Raw genomic sequence first — 13,333 nt, forward strand, 5'->3', positions numbered from 1 at the left:
GCGTGACACGTTGCATTGTCCTGCTATTAGATACCATAGTGCCGAGGCGTGTACGTGGTCCCCAAGGATAGATGCATACTTGTGGTGATCTGTTTTCCCTCCCACAATGACGAGATCACCCAGGGAATGCCACGAAAATATTCCCCAGACCAACGCCATCTCCTCGGGCCTGTACTTTTTCAGACGTTTCACGCCAATGTCCATCTGTCAAATGGAACAGAAACAGAGATTTATCTGAAAAGGCCACTATCGGCACTGAGCGTACCTCCATTTGGGGTATTGGCGTGAAAATTGCAGCTTTCGTCGTCGATGAACATCAGCTAGCATGGGTGGGTGAAACAGGAACCTGTTGTGGTGGCGCATTCGTAGCAACACTCCCTAAACGAGGAAGAGACAGTTGCCCAACAGTTGCACTTCTATTCGTCCCTAGACACCTCCGCGACAGTCGTTCACACCTGTCATCCATGGCCTGTTGTACGCCACAGCTGGATTGTCTCCGGTTTTGGATTGCGCATTTTGCCATGCACGGTGTACCTTTAATGCAGCGGCACACGAGTAGTTTAAAAAATTCTTGCACCCTTGGCCAAAGAGCCAATGATCATGGCCTTTGGACGTCAGAAACAGTCTGGTAAGTAAGAGCGTGGCTGTCATTACACACAGATGGTAAAAGATATTACCTTACTTCTTTCACAGCCCAAAATAGGGAACCATTGTCCTTCACACAATGTCCCTAAACCATAAGTTTACTTCTGAATTCTTGACTGAGATACACTGGAACGGACGTGATGGCAGCTTATGTGTCACGTTTTGAAGCTGTCTTTCTCTGTAGCCATTCCAAAGGTCCGAAAATTAGTCGTACCGCGGCATCTAAATATGTGGAGAAATCAGAGTCGTTTGTACTCGAGTGGGTAATTGGCTACAAATTGCTTAAAAAGGCGGATGACAAAGAACGTGGCTCAGTGTCTAAAGTGACTCCAAAAATGGGAAAAATGATTATTAATCTTTTTGCGGGAAATTCATTCTTAACATTGCGTCAAGCGCGAACAAAATTAAAGAAAACGGTTTACTATGTGACGTATGTAACTATTAGAAGTAAGAGCTCATAACATTAAATATCGAGCTACGTTGAAGAAAGCTTTATTAAGTCAAAATCACGTCACGAAACTTGAACCGCGGTTGGGGCGACGTAATTTTTACCGGAATGATAATTGAATCGAAACCCTTAGCTGCCGACAGGTGTTGTTGATGTACATCAATGGGGACAGCTGAAAATGTGTGCCCTGACCGGGACTCTAACCCGGGATCTCCTGCTTCCGGGACAGACGCTCTATCCATCTGAGCCACCGAGGGCACAGAGGATAGTGCGACTGCAGGGACTTATCCCTTGCACGCTTCCCGTGAGAGCCACATTCCGAACTGTCCACGACCTACATGCGTAGTGTTCCTAATAGACTCGCGCCAGACTAAGCTGACGAGTCCCGTAAGAGTTCGAGCATAGTGTGCGCATTCACACAGTAGAAGGTCAATTGCCGGGTAGCCTTAAACTAAATATATGAATTGTATGAACATCAAGATAGATACTGCCTACAGGAAAATTAAAGAGACCTTTGGAGAAAGGAGAACCACTTGCATGAATATCAAGAGCTTTGATGTAAACCCAGTTCTAAGCAAAGAAGGGAAAGCAGAAAGGTGGAAGGAGTATATGGAGGGTCTATACAAGGGCGATGTACTTGACGACAATATTATGGAAATGGAAGAGGATGTAGATGAAGATGAAATGGGAGATACGATACCAAGTGAAGAGTTTGACAGAGCACTGAAAGGCCTGAGTCGAAACAAGGACCCCGGGGTATACAACATTCCATTGGAACTTCTGACGGCCTTGGGAGAGCCAATCCTGACAAAACTCTACCATCTGGTGAGCAAGATGTATGAAACAGGCGAAATACCCTCAGACTTCAAGAAGTATATAATAATTCCAATCCCAAAGAAAGCAGGTGTTGACAGATGTGAAAATTACAAACAATCAGTTTAATAAGCCACAGCTGCAAAATACTAACGCGAATTCTTTACAGACGAATGGAAAAACTAGTAGAAGCAGACCTCGGCGAAGATCAGTTTGGATTCCGTAGAAATATGGGAACACGTGAGGCAATACTGACCCTACGACTTATCTTAGAAGAAAGATTAAGGAAAGGCAAACCCACGTTTCTAGCATTTGTAGACTTAGAGAAAGCTTTTGACAATGTTGACTGGAATACTCTCTTTCAAATTCTAAAGGTGGCAGGGGTAAAATACAGGGAGCGAAAGGCTATTTACAATTTGTACAGAAACCAGATGGCAGTTATAAGAGTTGAGGGACATGAAAGGGAAGCAGCGGATGGGAAGGGAGTAAGACAAGGCTGTAGCCTCTCCCCGATGTTATTCAATCTGTGTACTGAGCAATCAGTAAAGGAAAAAAAAGAAAAATTCGGAGTAGGTATTAAAATCCATGGAGAAGAAATAAAATCTTTGAGGTTTGCCGATGACATCGTAATTCTGTCAGAGACAACAAAGGACTTGGAAGAGCAGTTCAATGGAATGGATAGTGCCTTGAAAGGAGGATATAAGATGAACACCAACAAAAGAAAAACGAGGATAATGGAATGTAGTCGAATTAAGTCGGGTGAGGCTGAGGGAATTAGATTAGGAAATGAGACACTTGAAGAAGTAAAGGAGTTTTGCTATTTGGGGAGCAAAATAACTGATGATGGTCGAAGTAGAGAGGATATAAAATGTAGACTGGTGATGGCAAGGAAAGCGTTTCTGAAGAAGAGAAATTTGTTAACATCGAGTATAGATTTAAGTGTAAGGAAGTCATTTCTGAAAGTATTTGTATGGAGTGTAGCCATGCATGGAAGTGAAACATGGGCGATAAATAGTTTGGACAAGAAGAGAATAGAAGCTTTCGAAATGTGGTGCTACAGAAGAATGCTGAAGATTAGATGGGTTGATCACATAACTAATGATGAAGTATTGAATAGGACTGGGGAGAAGAGGAGTTTGTGGCACAAATTGACCAGAAGAAGAGATCGGTTGGTAGGACATGTTCTGAGGCATCAAGGGATCACCAATTTAGTATTGGAGGGCAGCCTGGAGGGTAAAAATCGTAGAGGGAGACCATGAGATGAACACACTAAGCAGATTCAGAAGGATGTAGGTTGCAGTAGGTACTGGGAGATGAAGAAGCTTGCACAGGATAGAGCAGCATGGAGAGCTGCATTAAACCAGTCTCAGGACTGAAGACCACAACAACGACAACATGAAGATGTTATCTGTTCAGACAGCATCTCCATACAGTTATGGTATTCTAGAGAAGCTGCATGGTCATCAATGGGATCTGTTCTTTCCGGAAAAGTTACCATCTTCTTCATATTCATGTTATTTTTACCGACAAACCCTCTCTGTGGGGTTGTGTACGCACACATGGAGTCTAGTCAACGGCCCCAACACGTTGGTACAACAGGCCGTCAAACATCCTATAAAGGTGCATATTTGGGTGTGTTTATCAAAATTGGCTTTCGGAGATTTGTCGTGTTTACCGGCAATATATGATATTATAAATTTATAAAAAATTATTGATGCTGACTGCCAAGTGCTGGTTCCTCGACAAAAATAAAGATTGGATACTGCAGGAGGACAATGATTCGAGCGAGCATTGCAGCGACTAGGAAAAGGAGAAAGGTGTGCAGCTACTGAAGTGGCCCTAACAGTCGCCTAAGCTAACCCTGTTGAAAATATGTTACATCAGAAAGCTTTCAACGTAAATTCGACCCATTTGGAGGTTTCTTACATTTTAATACGCAGAAAATTTTGTTTAGAGCATGAATGGGAGAAGTCAAGTATTTACCGACAGTGTGGGTGACTGGACGTGTTATCAAATTAATTGCTTTTTTCTTTTGTACATATGTGACGTGTATATACGTTATGGTCTGTTGTCAAATATATTTTTATACTGATTAATCCGACCACAATCTTACTTAACAGATTGGAAATTTGTTCCGTTTCAGCATTACAACAACGATTGCACTGTTTTCCGCATCTCTCGAAACGCTTGTGAAAGTTATTGAAGTATATGAAATAAAATTGTCGTAACTTCTGAACGGTTTGCGTTAGGACGTTCACAGTGCACGGTTGACCTCGGGGCATGATGAGAACTAGTAATCAAGTACAGTTTGGTTTAGCGACGAAGCCCACTTTCATTTGGACAGGTTCGTTAATAACCAAAACTGGGGCATTTTCGGTACTGAGAATCCGCATTTCGCGATTTGTCTCTTCACCCTCAGCGGGTGACTGTGTGGTATGCAATGTCCAGTCAAGGAGTAATTCCTTGATGGCACGGTGACTACCGAACGGTACATGAAGGCTTCGAAAGATTTCGTCCCCATTATCCAAAATGACCCTGATTTCGACAAGATGTGGTTCATGCAAGAGGGAGCTCTACGCAATGGAAGGAGGAGTGTGTTTGATGTCCTGGGGAAGCACTTTGGGGACCGCATTCTGGCTCTGGGGTACACAGACGCCTCTTGCATGTACCTAGATTGGCCGCCATATTCTCCGGATCTGCACACATGCAAACAAGATGTACAGCAATAACCCCAAAACCATCAGTGAACTGGAAACAGCCATTCAGGAGGTCATCGACAGCTTCGATGTTCCAACACTTCAGCGAGTTACGTAGAATTTCGCTATTCGTCTGCGCCATCCATCGTCAATGATGGCAGGCATATCGAACATGTCATAGCCTAAATTGTATGTCTGTAGTGACGTCTACGTGTTGAATAAAGTGTGTGAGAGCGGTAGTTTTTTTTTTCGAATTGTTCAATAATGCTCAGCCTGTACCTTCCACTGCTAGCTCTGCCACCTGCTATTTGTGAGTGGTTACTGAACTTTGACATCGTATATAGGGGGTGGTCAGATTAGTGTTATTGGACCTAGTCGCATGGAATGATAACAGATGTATCAGAGTGAAGCTGACATTCTCTTTAACAATTTTTTTCTATCTATGAGTCATCAGTCTTCTGGCCTGATGCGACCCACCGCGGTTTTCTTCCTGTGTCATCGTTTTCATCTCAGAGTAGCACTCTCAACCTTCGACCTCAATTATTTGCTGGATGTATTCCAGTCTCTTTTTTCCTCTATAGTTTTCATCCTGTTCTGCTAACTCTAATACTATGGAAGTTGTTCCCTCATGTCTTAACAGATGTGCTACCATCCCGTCCCTCGTTCCTGCCAATGTTTTCCATATACTCCTTTCCACGCAGATTACGCGGTGAACCTCCTCGTTGCTTATGTTCAACATTCTTCTGTAGCATCACATTTCAAATGCTTCGATTCTCTTTTGTTCCGGATTTCTTCCCACAATCCATGTTTCACTAACATACAACGCTGTGTTCCAGATGTATATTCCCGGTAATTTCTTCTCAGATTAAGACCTATGTTTGACACTTTAGACTTCTTTTGGCGAGGAATGTCCTTTTCTCAGTGCTAGTGTGCTTCTTGCTGCTATAAAACTGTTTGATAAATTACCAGATGAAATAAAATGTCTGAGAGACAGCAGTAATAGTTTCAAAAACAAATTGAAATCATACCTCCTTGATAACTCCTTCTGTACCATAGATTAATTCTTGAATGTGAGTAAACAAATCTGGAGATATAATATATGCGTTTTGTGCCATTTAAGGGAATGGGATAGATAATAGAAATATTTAGGTATAGCACTATAATGTAAGCAAAAAAAGGATAAACTTGTTTCATGTGTGCATTTCTTGTGCGTATGACCGTTCCATAACATAAAGGTTTTCAATGCTACTGTTCAATGGAACACGTAACTGACAATCTAACTAAGTCTTATGTCCTCCTTGCTCGGCCCGTCACGAGTTGTCTGCTGCTGTAACTTCATCTACCTCGTGATTACCAATTCTGTTGTTAAGTTTCTCGCTGTTCTCGTTTCTGCTACTTCTCATTACTTTCGTCTTTCTTCAATCCACTCTCAACCCATAAGCTGTACTCATTTTACTGTTCATTCCATTCCACAAATCCTCTAATTCTTCCTCGCTTTCACCGAGGATACCAATGTCGTCAGCGAATTTTAATATTGATATTCTTTCGCCTTGAATTTTAATTCCACTCTTGAACCTTTCATTTCCTTCATTGTTTCTTCTATATTTAAACTGAACAGTAGGAGTAAAAGAGTACACACCTGCATTACACCCCTTTCTAACCTTAGTATTTCGTTCCTGGTCATCCAGTCTTGTCGTTCCCTCTTGAGATTTGTAAATATTATATATTACCTGTCTTTCCCTTTAGCTTACTCCTATTTCGCTCATAATTTCGAAAATATTGCACCATTTTACATTGTCGAACGCTTTTGCACGTTGACAAACCCTATGAACGTATCTTGATTTTCCTTTAATCTAGCTTCCATTATCAACTCCAACGTCAGAACTGTCTCTGGTACCTTTAGGTTTCGTAAAGGAAATCACATCTCGTCCCACTTCTAGAGGCCTTCAATGTGCTGTTTCCACCCATCTGCTCTCTCCTTTGCATTTAACGGTGGCGTTCCGATTGCATTCTTAATCTTACCGCCCTTGCTTTTAATTTCATCGAAGGGCGCTTTGACAATTTCATATACTGGGTCAATGCTTGCGACAACCAATTCTTTTTCGATTTTTTCACATTTTTCATGCAGCCATTTCGCCTCAGCTTCCTTGCGCCTCCTATTTATTTCATTCCTAAGTGACTCGTGTGTCTGTATTCCTGAATTCTCTCGTCGGTCAGTTGAAGTATTTCTTCTGCTACCCACGGTTTTCCCGCAGTTACCTTGTTTGTATCTAGGTATTTCAATACAGAGACATAATTTCCTAGCAAACCGCCTCCTGGACTGTTGTGCTCATTCCTCCAGCGAGCGTGCATTCTTGGCATCTGGCCTGCAAGGCACGACGACACAGCAGTAACTGTAGCGGCAGACCGGCGCCGTAAAGGTCATCGAATGTCGCGCCGACTCGGGGAGCCACTTTGTTGACCAAAGGGCGCGACACCACAGCGCCAAGTACTGCCCTCGTGGACGGACGATGCGCGCTTTTATCGACTGCTCAGAACGTCCACTGAAGACACTCAGAATGTTGACATTAAGATCCATCTATGTCAATTGCGAGGGCTGTTCATAAAGTGAATTCCGACTGGCTACTAAAATAGAAAAAAAGATAAAAGTTATATCCACTCTGTACTCTCTTTTTGATATTATTTCACCTCATAGTCTCTTTGTTTAATTCGCAGTATACGGTCGCGCATTGTTATGAAGGAGAATGATGCCTCCAGATATCGTCCCGCTGCGCTTGTTTTGGACTCACCCTCTGTGATTCGTAAAAGTATCACAATAAAGCTGTGATATCACACTATTCCCACGAGTAAGCCTCGAGGAAAAGGCTGTCGAAAGTTCTAAGCAAACCCAGAGCACTGTTACCAGTATTTTGCTGTTTCAATCTGTCTCCTTGCGTTTTTTGGACTTTTGATGGGGAGTGGGTGTGTACACACTTTTGGACTGTTGCTTAGTATCAGAGTTTACATACTGCTCGCGTACCGTGCCCCACTCACAATTCTGTTCAGAAATTCCTCATCTTCAAGATAGTGCTGTAGGAATGTCGATGCCGAACCCACTCTTTCTGTTTAGAGAATATCCTTTATACAGATTGGTATCCACCATGCACAGTCCTTCTCGTAACCTAACTACGTGAATGTTTTAAAGAGAGGTATAGTTGAAAATGAGCCATATCTTCAGAGATTTAGAAAATTGTGAACTAACGTGACGCACGCACAATTCCGTCGACACATTGCAAAAATCTGTCAGTCACATCTGAATGTCTTCGTCGACCTCTTTGATCATATCCCGTAGAAAAAAGGATTTTAACACACGTAATTATTCATAAAAATTTTATTAATTAAGCGACCAGTTTCGATGATTCATTACAGTCATCTTATGGGCCCAGTGAGGGAAACTAATGGGGAAATCCAAACACTGGCGCATATAGAATAGGTACCACATACACTGAAGAGCCAAAGAAACTGTTACACCTACCTAATATCGTGTAGGACCCCTGCCAGCACGCAGAAGTTCCAAACCACAACGTGGCATGGACTCTACTAATGTCTGAAGTAGTGCTGGTGGGAACTGACACCATGTATCCTGCAGAGCTGTCCATAATACGAGGGGGTGGAGATCTCTTCTGAACAGCATGTTGCAAGGCATTCCAGATATGCTCAATAATGCTCATTTCTGGGGAGTTTGGTGGCCAGAGGAAGTGTTTACACGCAGAAGAGCGTTCCTGGAGCCACTCTGTAGCAATTCTGGACGTGTGGTCTGTCGCATTATCCCGCTGGAATTGCCTAAGTCCGTCTTAATGCACAAAGGACGTGATTAGATGCATATATGAAGATGGTATCTGTTCTTTCCGACATGTCCGAGAGAACGGATACCATCTTCAGATCGATAAGGCTAACCGGCCAGTGATATTAAGTGCCGATGCACTCACATTGACCGAACTATTACGGGAATCGGTAGACTGACGAGTAATGAGTGTAGTGTGCTCGGTCACTACAAATGTAGTGTGTGGACAATAAATTGGGAATGTAGGTCTCCAGGGGAGAGCGTGATAGAAGTCGTCCCTGCAGTCGCACTATCCTCTGTGTCCTCTGTGGCTCAGATATATAGAGTGTTTGCCATGTAAGCAGGAGATCCCGGGTTCGAGTTCCAGTCGGGCCCACATTTTCAACTGTCGATATTTATCAACGCCTATCAGCAGCTGAAGGTCTGGATTCGTTGTAACTTCATGATTAGATACAGGTGATCAGACAGGATGCTTACGCACATGTCACCTGTCAGAGATCTAGACATATCGGGGCTCCACACCACTCCATCTGCACACGCCCCACACCATTACGGAGCTTTCACCAGCTTGAACAGTACCCTGCTCACATTCAGGGTCCATGAATTCGTGAGGTTGTTTCCATACTGTACACGTCAATCCGCTCGATACAATTTGAAACGAGACTCGTCCGACCAGGCGACATCATTCCAGTCATCAACAGTCCAATGTTGGGGTTGAACGGCCCAGGCGAGCGGTAAAGCATTGTGTCGTGCAGCTATCAAGATTCTCACGAGTGAGCCTTCGGGTCCGAGGGTTTACACTTCTGTCACGTTGAACGAGTCTCTTCAGTCTTCGTTCCGTTCTTGCAGGATATTTTTCCAGCCACGGTGATGTCGCAGATTTGATGTTTTACCGGATTCCTGATATCACAATACACTTGTGAAATGGTCGTACGGGAAAGCCCCACGTCATCGCTACCTCGGAGATGATGCGTCCTATTGCTCGTGCGGTGAATAAAACACCACGTTCAAATTCACTTAAATTTTGATAACCTACAATTGTAGTAGATGTAACAGATCTGACAACTGCGCCAGACTCTTCTTGTATTATATAGGCGTTGCTCACCGCAGCACCGTATTCTGCCTGTTTAAATATCGCTGTGTTTGAATACGCATGCCTACACCAGTTTCTTTGGAGCTTCAGTGTATATTGAACTGGATACCGTGGACCTCGATTTATTAGACGTGAACACTACAAACGCACAACAGTAACTGCGTCGTCTGTTTGGAGTATACATTTCGAGTAAATAGAAGTCTACCAGGATGCTGACATCCCACGTGGCTGTTTCCCAATCATGAAGAGGTACCGCTGCCGCAGCAAAACACCGCGAGTAGTCCAGTATCAACAACAGCTTCGTTCAGTTTGCGTTGAGCACTACAGTAACATGAGACGTAGAGGCTACAACACTTTGATAGAGTCAGGATAGTGAATGTATTTTCGGCAGGTGATACACAGCTAGATGTTGACGATCCGTTACATTCCACTTACAGTAGTGTGTCTAAGTTGTAGAGAAAGTGCAGGGAGACGGTAAATGTCAGCGGCAGACCTTACAGTGGTCGTCCTCGTAAGGAAACACCGATGCAGGGTCGTTTCCTCCAATTTTCGGCTCGAAAACGCCCAACTTCAACTGCCAGAAATATTGGAAATGACTTCTGGACAACAAGGACTCGTATCTCAGACAAAACAATGCCTGTAGGATTACATCAGGGTGGTTTTTATTACAGAAGACCAATGAGAAGTCTTTCACTGAACCAACGGAACCGACGCAATCGATGAACCTGGGCTCTTGTACATAAACACTGGACGACTGCCGAATGGAGTAATGTCGCGTTTGCTGACGAGACCAGGATTGGTTTGCACTAGACATGTTAGAGATTGCAGATGCGCTACAGGACATCAGGAACGCCGATACACTCAGGACGTCCGACCGTTTGGATAGAAGTGTAATGTTCTGGGCGACAATAGTGATGGGACAGCGAACCCCTTAAATTCCCATCTACCGCAATTTGACTGGGCCCCGATACCTCCAAGGGGTCCTGTCATACGGTTGTAAGGTCCCATAGATGTAAAGTCGGTGACAACTCCATCCTAGTCGATGACAATGCTAGACCGCACCATGCTCCAGCTGTGTCTCGGTATCTTCAAAGACGCAGCTTCAACTGAATGCATTAGCCAGCATAGTCCCAAGACACGAATGTAATTGAGCATGCGTGGGACTTGATGAAGGTGGCCATTGCACGGCGTCCGATTCCACTTGCCAATTTTTAGGACCTCACTGAAGCTGCCATTGAGATTTGGGGCCCCCAAAACAAATTTGGTCTCATCCAGAACTCATCTGTGTGCGGAGAGGAGATACTCAACATGTAAGTAGGCTGTTTAGGTTTTTTTATTGGTAACGCCGCCGCCACGTAGCGCTCTGTATAAAAATCACTGGCTGTGGTGTGTGCAGTCTGTGGCTGGTTTGAATTGTTGTCTGCCATTGTAGTGTTGGGCAGCGGCAGCTGGATGCTAATATAGATATTTTATGCCTACAGATCCAGTTAATAATTATGATGTACTTAAAAAAAACGAAGGAGCACAAAAAGACTTCCCTTCACAGGAACTGCATACATAATTTTCTTTTCAAGTACTTGGTAATTTTTATGGTAGAAAAAGTTGTGGTGCACCACTTTAATTGCTTAGACATTAAGATGTGAATAGACATTGTCCTTATCTGCATTGTTGTCTTTAGTGTAACATTTTTTCTGCTTGAGCTTTGTCATGTGTATAAGTTATAGCAATTGCTGCTGCTGTTTGCCATGCATAGTGCTACTGAATGTCACTTTGTATTACTAGGTTAAGCCAATTTTATTACTGATTTATTTTTCTTGTTTGCTGCGCATTGCCTTATATTAGTTGTAATATTGCTGCCTTTTTTTGCCAATTTCCATTTTTTTTGTCATTGCTGTTTGTGTAAATTGTTTTGTGCTGCTGCATTGCCTCGTCCCTTAGTTAAGCATCTGAGCTCAGTAGATTTAAGTTAGCTTAAGAGGGGGTAACCTATATAAGAGAATGAGTTGCGATGAATTTGAAGAGATGCACTGAGAGGTTATATGAGAAAAGTACAGAAAGCAGGTATAGATAGGACTTTTTGGAAATAATGAAGAACGAAGGGAGATCTCCAAGAAGTAAAGAAAGTTTTGTTTGCAAAATACTGCAGTAAAACAAACCCTGCCCTTTCCTTGTGTTATCCCACTATGTGTCTGTGTACCCTTGTGTATTTATGTTCTTCCTGTGTTTATATGTTCATCTGATAAGACTTATGTTGTAGAATTTTCTAATATTCAGCTACATTCACTATGATGAGGAGTACTGTTATCCTCAAATATAATTTGCATTAATAATATGTCGTTTTCTTTGTCAATATGTTTAGAAATTATTTATTCTGTTCTGTTTTAATGCTCATGTGTGAAGCTGATGTTTCAAAAGTTATTCTGATCTTTTATGTATGTACTTAAAATTTTTGTAACACTGATGTATTTGCTATTTCGATTCTTTTGTAAAGCCTGCACTACTACAAATGTTATCTGTATTGTTATGTTCTTTAATGATATATTTTGTACCTTTGTTATTGTATTCTTATGTTATAAAATTGTAATTGACACCAGTTCATCAAATTAAGTAACTTGTAAATTACATTTCACTGCACACGTTTCTGTTGGTCATAGTATATGGACAATATGTGAGAAGTAGGGACTGATAGTGTTTGCACGTGTGTTAATAATTCAGTAAGGGACTGGATAACAGCATTGCTGGTTGAAAGGACATTTCAAAAAATTTTTGAGTGCACAAGTGGTGGTTTATAGACTTGCTATATTCTCCGCAAGACTCTTCGATGGTGATTGTGCACCTGCACAGTCGCAACAGATGGCTGCTAGCCATCTCTACAAGGATTGCAGTGGGTCTGCACCTCTGGTGGCCCACCAATACCATAATCTCTACAAGTGGGTCTACACCTTTGATGACTCACCAATACCATTATTTCTACAAGGACTGCACTGGGTCTGCACCTCTGGTGGCCCACCAATACCGTAATCTCTACCAGGATTACAATGGGTCTACTCTGTGACGACCTACCTACCAATATTCTTTAAAACTTCGACTGACTCTGCTGTGGGTTTGCTCTGTTGTGGCCCATTACCTATCTGCATGTCAAGAGTCAGCACTGTCTTACCGTTGGAAAGACAACACTACTTCTTCAAGACTGCATGGAAATCCATTACTTCCGTGTGCATTTTCTTTTACTACTCAGACTTTGAGAAAAACACTGCAATTTTACTTTGATGAATGATCAGGACTGTCTTCATGGACTGTGAGAAAATTTTAGCTTTTGACCAACATTGTATCGATAAGTGTGTGCATTTCATTTCTTTGTCATTGTAATTATGAAAAAAATTTTCAAATCTGTATCGGCCACTGCCCAAAACAATTTGTAAATTTTTTGTGGGGAGCATGGGGGCTATGTAAGTAGGCTGTTTAGGTTTTTTTATTGGTAACGCCGCCGCCACGTAGCGCTCTGTATAAAAATCACTGGCTGTGCCGTGTGCAGTCTGTGGCTGGTTTGCATTGTTGTCTGCCATTGTAGTGTTGGACAGCGGCAGCTGGATGCTAACAGCGCGTGGGGAGAGAGATGGCGGAGTTTTGAAATTTGTAAGAATTGGTGTCATGAACTGTTATATATATTATGACTAGTGAGGTAAATACATTGTTTGTTCTCTATTAAAATCTTTCATTTGCTAACTGTGCTTATCAGTAGTTAGTGACTTCCGTAATTTGAATCTTTTAGTTAGCTGGCAGTAGTGGCACTCGCTGTATTGCAGTAGTTCGAG

At 42.6% G+C, this 13,333-nt stretch overlaps 1 non-coding gene across 1 annotated transcript; it reads right to left on the bottom strand.

Annotated features, from left to right (window-relative positions):
* Positions 1 to 1,276: 1,276 nt before the first annotated feature.
* Positions 1,277 to 1,351, bottom strand: Trnap-cgg (transfer RNA proline (anticodon CGG)). Its single transcript has one exon. It is a non-coding gene; the product is annotated as a tRNA-Pro (tRNA).
* Positions 1,352 to 13,333: the final 11,982 nt, after the last annotated feature.

Source organism: Schistocerca gregaria, chromosome 3 (assembly GCF_023897955.1).
Source record: "Schistocerca gregaria isolate iqSchGreg1 chromosome 3, iqSchGreg1.2, whole genome shotgun sequence".
Lineage (NCBI taxonomy): Eukaryota > Metazoa > Arthropoda > Insecta > Orthoptera > Acrididae > Schistocerca > Schistocerca gregaria.